Source organism: Ochotona curzoniae, unplaced genomic scaffold (genome assembly GCF_017591425.1).
Source record: "Ochotona curzoniae isolate NIBS_2020 unplaced genomic scaffold, NIBS_Ocur_1.0 contig_3520, whole genome shotgun sequence".
Lineage (NCBI taxonomy): Eukaryota > Metazoa > Chordata > Mammalia > Lagomorpha > Ochotonidae > Ochotona > Ochotona curzoniae.
The window spans coordinates 3,827,347-3,833,362 of NW_024465894.1; positions in this window are offsets into that span (position 1 = coordinate 3,827,347).

A 6,016-nucleotide genomic window follows, 5' to 3' on the forward strand; every position below is an offset into this window, starting at 1 on the left:
CTCCATGAAGCAATTCAGAGATCCGCTATCCCAACTGAAACAAGTTGACGGTGCACTGTTTCAAAATTGAGGCTTGGATTGGAAACCAGGTATGAACTTGTGCCACAGGTGGGTAATTCTGTGTCCTCCAACTTGCTCTTACCTTGTCACAGGTTTAATGCAACTGGAACAGCCCCAGTAGATTGAATGTAGTGGTGGTTAAACTGGAACGTCTGTATATACTGTGAAATTTGGGTGTCATCAAAAAAACTGAGGGTTCCAACCACAAAGGAGGTCTGCAGTCAGTTGCAGGAATGCCATGCCACTAAGATGAGTTGTCAATGATACGTTCTAGAATATGCTGTCAGTTACATTGCTGACACTCAAGAACAAAATGGCCTGTCATAATACCCTTTTAAGCCTGAACCGTTTCTGGCAATAGAAAACCTTACAGTACCAGTAGGGGATGGTTGGATGCCTGGAATCTGGTTAAGAAGCTGGAAGTACAGGCCTTTCCCATGTCCTGGCTGCATTGGTGGCTGGCACAGACTGTCCGCTGTGTACATGGAGCAGCCACCTGGGGTCTAGAGCACAAAATGACCCTACTTTGGAGACTAAATAAGTCTGGGCCTGGGGGCTCAGCCTGCCAATAAGGCAGAATGGGCACCCCTAAGGAGAGCATGCATGGGGATTTTGAGCCCTGCCCTCCAAAGTGGGGACCTGTAGCCAAAGGAGTCCCCTGTGTCTGTGGCACACCTTTCCATTGTCCTCAGGATATGACTGAAGTGTTGTCTCTGGGATGTAGTTGTGGGACACTCCAGAGATGTCCGGATCTAAACAGCTCTGTATGGGAATAATAGCTCTAAGCCCAAGTGCTAACATGAAGGCTCAGAGAAGAATACACCTAAGATCACACTTGCAAAAGGGGAGATGCTGCTGGCTGGCTCACACCTGGGATACTTGTGGCCATGGCTGCTATTCCCAAACGCACCGCCACAATTTTAGCCTTGGTGAAAGGTAACTCCTGAGAGTGGCCTCCCCTGCTACGGAGAGCCTCAGTCTCCACCAGCCCGTGGGCTTTGACCTGGCCCAGTGTCTCCCCGGCATAACTGCCACCGTCATTACTGAAGCCTAACAACAGCCTGACGTTTTCACCATGCTTCCAGTCCCCTTTTTAGACTAAGGAAAATCATAATGCCATTACTGAAGGTTACCATGAAAAGGAACGCAAGACAAAGCCTACTATGCTGAGGACTGTAAGCCAGACTCAGCCCTTAACAGGGCTGGTTCTGAGCACAGACACCAGAAGGCCAACTGAAGGGGTCCTGCCACAACAACTCGCGGCACCTCTCACTGGTAACACTGCCCTAACAGGTCAGAGATGGGCTCCCAGTCCAGCTTGGGCTCTGGTTGCAAATGCTGGTTAGGGAAGTGTCTGCTTCCTTCAGTAGTGATTGCTCAACAAAGAGGACTTCCACTGGCCAGAAGCCTAAGTCCAGCCTAGGTGGCTTAACCAAGGAGGCAGGATCTGTGAGCTGTTTTGGAAGGCAGCACTATGATGGCAAGGAAGCATCCTGGTGTTTGCGAGGTGCCTCTCACTGACCTACCCCAAGAGGGGATGACCCACCTCCACTACTGAGCAAATGCCAAGCTCAGCTGTCTGGAATATCCTGAGCCAGTCTCAGGAGCTGATGTGCCAGGTCCAGTGCTAATCAGCACGGTCCATGTGGGCTAATGCCAGCCAGGAGCCCTCTCAAGCTGAGCTGGAACCAGTGCAACCCAAGCAAGAAAGAAACCCAAGACTATGCTGTGTTCAGGGAGGTTCAAGTGGGAAGAGTGTTACGCTCTTGCAAAGGAGCCTTGTGACCCACATGGATTCCACAGGCACATGTGCCCACATGGCCCAGGGCAGCTCCTCCTTGAAAACTTGCTGGGTATGCGAAAGCATGACTCGCAGCCTAGGGCCACACTGCCTTTCCAGAGCGGCTGATGTCGGGCTGAGGACCCATTTGAAAGCGCTGCACGGCAAATATGGGCTATAAGCATGTGGCTCCCACAGAATCATGTATTTGCTGCCTGCAGCTTTGGGAAACCATTCTGTCTCCCCACACAAAACACCAGCCTGCAGCCTGGGAAGGAAGCTGGACTCCACCAGAGATTACGTGCCTCAGTGTGAGCCCCTAGTCTCCATTACACCAGGCAGTGGGAACATAAGCCTGAGCTGATCCACCAGGCTCATGGATGGTGCTGCCATCATCTCAGCTCCAGGCTCCTGAGTGTACCATGGAAGAAAACAAACCCAGCCCTCCTGGGCTACCCCTCCTCCAGTCTCCTCCCTCCCTAGCTCCTCAGGCCTAGCTCTTCCAGAGGAGCACTTCGGAAGATACTGCTTGAACCTCCGGGTGGAGCCTTTCCCCAGAACACACACATACATGTTCACTTGGACCCAACACATCTGTCACCTCAGCTCCTTCCTCATGATGAGCAGCACCATAGGCCCCCAAGTACACTGCCAGAGGTGGGGCCAAGTGAGCCCTGCCCCACAGACCCCACCCATGCCTGGCTGCCCACAGGATACATGGCAGAGTCATGACAGCTGCCTTACATCACAACGGCTCTGAAATCCAAGACCTCTGCTGGCCATGCTCACAGCCACAAGGCCAAGTGGGTTTGGCTATCTGACAGGGAGGACGCTTCCCAGATGCCCTTGGCTGCTTGGGTCAGCAAAGCATGTCCAGAGTCAGTGGCTCTGTAACCCTGGTGGGGGTGTCTGCCCAGCCATGAGCTGCAGTGGGAGCATTCTCATGACTGGATGCAGGATGCTGTTAGCTACTTGCCTTTCTGCATCTACTGAAGTGATAGAGGATTTGTCCCTTACTGACAGAGCATGTTAAGGTGACTGATTTCCAGATGTGAAACAAACCTTGCCTTCCTGGGAGAAATCTGGCCTGTTTGGTGCTGCTTGGTTCCCATGTAGACTGTGTCCTGTGTGGTGCTGGATTCTGTGTGCTCACATCTTGTTGACTGGCATCATCTTCACGAGGGGGACCTGTCCTCTGTCCTCAGGGTGGGTGTATAGGCCCTGGTGAGGCTGCCAGCTGCCAGAATGGCAAGGGATGCCAGGGGTGCCACAACCACCAAAGGCGAGGTCCAGATGCCTCTCCATGCACTCCCATCCTTGCAGTAAATCCCCACCACCTCTGGTCAGAATCCACTGGCTAAGGCACACAGGGCCAAGCAGGCAGGATCAACTAGCAAAGTCCTGCAAGCAGGTGCCTACACAGCGACGTGCATCTGACTTCACTGTCCTGTAACAACTGGTGCGAAAAGCACACGGTCATTTTCCCCAAAAACAGGACATCCAGGTCTTCGTTTTGAAGGGCTGGCAACTGCTTCTAAGTGGCGTTGTAAAGGTAAGTACTGGAATATCAAAGAGCTGTGAAAGGGCAGTGACCAGGAGGCCTCAGCCCACACAGGTGCCCACTATCTTAAGGTTTTCCTTCCAGGCCTTTCTCACCTGCTGTAGTTCACAACTGCCAGTTGTGAATTTTTTTTTTTAAATCTAAGCAAATGGAGACTCTAAGGTGGACTGTGTCAGCCAGTGGGTTCTGGAGCGATTTCACCATCTTGGAGTGGTGAGACTGACAAGCAATTCAGAACTGTTAAACTATCAAAACCACTTGAGCGGATCCCTCGGAGCAGGCCCACATCAGGGACCCTGGGATGGTTGAGAAGCTGGGTGTGGCTTTTCCCCTTATCTCTCCCCTTTCCCCAGATACAAGAAGGAAAAAAGAATGTGGTAACAATGGTCTTACCTACTTTCCTCTAGCCCTTGACCCTTTGCGCCCTCATCAATATGTAAAGATTATCAACAAAATTAAAAGAAAAAACTTTTTAAAAGATTTATTTATTTATTTTTATTAGAAAGGTAGAATTATGGAGGAAAGAAGAGACAGATCTTCTGTCTACTGGTTCACTCTCCAAGTAGTCACAACGGCCAGAGTTAAGCCAATCCGAAGCCAGGAGCCACGATCTTCTTCCAGGTCTCCCATGTGGGTGCAGGGTCCCAGGGCTTTGGGCTGTCTCTACTGCTTTCTCAAACCACAAGCAGGGAACTGAAAGGGAAGTGGATCAGCCATGACAAATGTGCACCCCTATGGTATCCCGGTGTATGCAAGGCGGGGATTTTAGCCACTGGGCTACGGCACTGGGCCCGCTTTTCACATCTTAACATTGGTATTTCCATGTCCTTCCTAAGGAATCCCAATCTGTTTTTACAGTCCCCCAGAACTGTCATGCGGAAGCATTCAGGGAACCCCACTCCACCTCCCAACACACATATGTATGACTCTTCCCCCTGTCTCCATGGCAAGTTGCCTGGTATAGTCTGTGTCCTTGAGGGTGTCACCTGGGCTGCCATAGTGGGGCTGCTGGGTTACCATTCCAGCTCACAGTACTACTGCCCACTGGCCTCTGGAGGGACAATGGCAGTGTCCTGCCAGCTGCGCACAAGGTTTGTTCCTTCGGCCTGTAATTGTTGCCATTATGATTTGTCAGGAGTCTAGAACAATGTCAGCCTGCTCCCGTTCCTATCTGCCTGCGGGGCAGCTCAAAGTCTTTCCAGATGTTTAAATACCTTCTCGATCTTCTTGCCTGAAAAAAATGCCTGTGTGTGTCCCCTGCCATCTGTCTGGAGTTTTACTTGTGGGTGCCTTTACACATGAGGGACATTGTCCCTATGTATCATGACTTGGAAGTGTAGTTCCGAGTTTGTCATTTGTCTTGAATTTGCCTGGAATCTTGTGATTTTCTGTTTAGGTATTTTGGTTGGTTGGTTGGTTGGTTGGTTGGTGGAGTCTTTTGTTGTGCCATAATACTCCTTTTTGTATGATCAAGTTTCTCTGACAGCTTCTGCACTGGGGTCATTCTCCGGCATTCTCACCTACTTCTTAGAGGATTCATTCTGTCTGTTTCACTCCTTGATCCACTTGGAATTTGGGAGCTGTTCCAGAGAGTGTAGAGTGGGGCACAGAACTCCTTTAATTTGTTCCAGATGCTGACCCAGCTGTCCCACAGGCAAGCATCTTAAACAGCTCTGCAGGGCAACCATGGACTCCTGGCCTGCAGACACAGCCCCCACAGGCTGTCATCTTCGAGACCTCTCACTTCCCCTGGGAGAGGCCGAAGAAGGGACAGGGGTGGGGACCCTGTGCTAGTGGCCCTGCCTGCCAGGCACCCAGCACAAAGGTGAGTTCTGTTAGACTGCATTTGCCCTTGCCCTGGGACAAGATCCTGAACTCAGCGGTTAAGGACTTGCTTGACCTGACAGCAGCCAAGTCCAGCACCCACCCCCAGGGGACCCCACTGGAGTGTTGGAACTCCTGGCTTCAGCCTGGACTTCTGGCCATTTGGAGAAGGAACCAGTGGATGGAAGATGGATTTCTCTCTCATTCTGCCTTTCAAATACATAAAGAAGTCCTAAAAACACCAAACTAGAGCCATGTCACTGGCACAGGAAGAGTGCCTCTCAGAGAGTAGCTCAGAGGGCCAGATGGAATTGTTGGCAGGTCCCTGTCCCCACCTGCCTTCTCCAGGTGTCCCCAGGGCCACTCCCAGGACACTCCAGCTCATCCAGCAGCTCCTAACAGGCAGCCTCACTCCATCTCACTGAGGAGGGATGGCGGGGTTCTGGGAGCCCCAAGAGGAATGCCAGGGTCTTCTCTGTGAGTTAGTGCGACACAGGGTAGTCCCTGCGTCACTCTCCATGGGGGTCCTTGTTTGGAGGGCACTGCCAACTGAGAAATGCGACACAGTCAGCCCGTTCCCCACCAAGCCCCTTGCTCATGCCTCTTGCTGGACCCCGAGCCAAACCCTGTGCACAATCCATATCAACTGACCTCCCACATGGCAGGGGATGATGCCTTTGGTCATCGCACCATTGAACAAGGATTCCAGGGTCCCGGAGCTGAGCAGAGGAGAACGCAGACACCAGGCAGGTGACCTCACAGGCTCCGGGCTCCCCACAATCCCAGGAGTC